Genomic DNA, 1,345 nt, shown 5'->3' on the forward strand with positions numbered 1-1,345 from the left:
TGAGAAATGGATTCTTATATCAAACTATAGCTATTGCATTAAAGAAGAAAAGAAACTAATAGAAGTCGAAGACGCGGAATGATAGTGAATAGAGAGAAAGATTCTTCTGATTTTCTTGTTTCTATCTACTAGACGCCGTAGAGAATTGAGAATTTTCATGTCTTTCAATTCTCGTACTCGTAATTGGAAAGTTATGGAAGGAGACCCATCATTTTGCAATGAAAACAACATATAAAACTCTGGACAATTTCGAAATCAGGCCAAGCGTCTTAATACATATGCAAAAAAATTCATTATTGGCCCACCATTGATTAGAAGATTTAGCTTGTATGAATCGCTATTGGTTTGATACGAATAATGACAATCGTTTCAGTATGTTAAGGATACAGATGTATCCACAATTCATTTAGAGTTACTTAATAGTCTATTTCTTATACCATATCTCTATCCCGTGAAATTCTCGAGCCAAAAGATGGATGCATATGCTGTGTTTCATTTTGCTAAATGATATCAATTAAATGGTGTATCAATTCCATAAATTGCATATAGCAATAAATAAATCAGCAAAATTCTTTCTAATATTTTAGATAGAAGAAACATTTCTTCTATCTAAAATATTAGAAAGAATGTACCCTTCTATCCAAATCCAATTTGCATCGATAAAATAAATCCAAATTCCAGTAGTAGATGAATAATTGCAAATTTGTGTGTGTACGAGATTAGAATAACTTCAAAATAACTGACATAATTTTGTATTTTTCCTGATCAGAAAAATACATGAAAAAGAAAGGAGGTAGAAAAATTTTTGGATTTATGGTTAAAGAAGAAAAAGAAGAAAACAGGGGTTCTGTTGAATTTCAAGTATTCAGTTTCACCAATAAGATACGGAGACTTGCTTCACATTTGGAATTACACAAAAAAGATTTTTCATCGGAAAGAGGTCTACGAAGACTTTTGGGAAAACGTCGACGTTTGCTGGCTTATTTGGCAAAGAAAAATAGAGTACGTTATAAGAAATTAATCGGTCAGTTGAATATTCGGGAGCAGTAATTTAATCGTTCAAATTTTTTTCTTGTTTTATTATTTTTTTAGTAGTCTTATAGTAGTCTTAGATTTTTCATTTTGATGAGCCTCGCTTTGAGGAATTCATGGAATAATCCATTTTCATGGAATAATGAATTAAGGAAGAAAGGATATGAGTCTACCGCTTACAAGAAAAGATCTCATGATAGTCAATATGGGCCCTCAACACCCATCAATGCATGGTGTTCTTCGACTGATCGTTACTCTCGATGGTGAGGATGTTATTGATTGTGAACCCATATTAGGGTATTTACACAGAGGA

This window comes from Triticum urartu, unplaced genomic scaffold (assembly GCF_056163025.1).
Source record: "Triticum urartu cultivar PI428250 unplaced genomic scaffold, HENAU_Tu73 scaffold1, whole genome shotgun sequence".
NCBI lineage: Eukaryota > Viridiplantae > Streptophyta > Magnoliopsida > Poales > Poaceae > Triticum > Triticum urartu.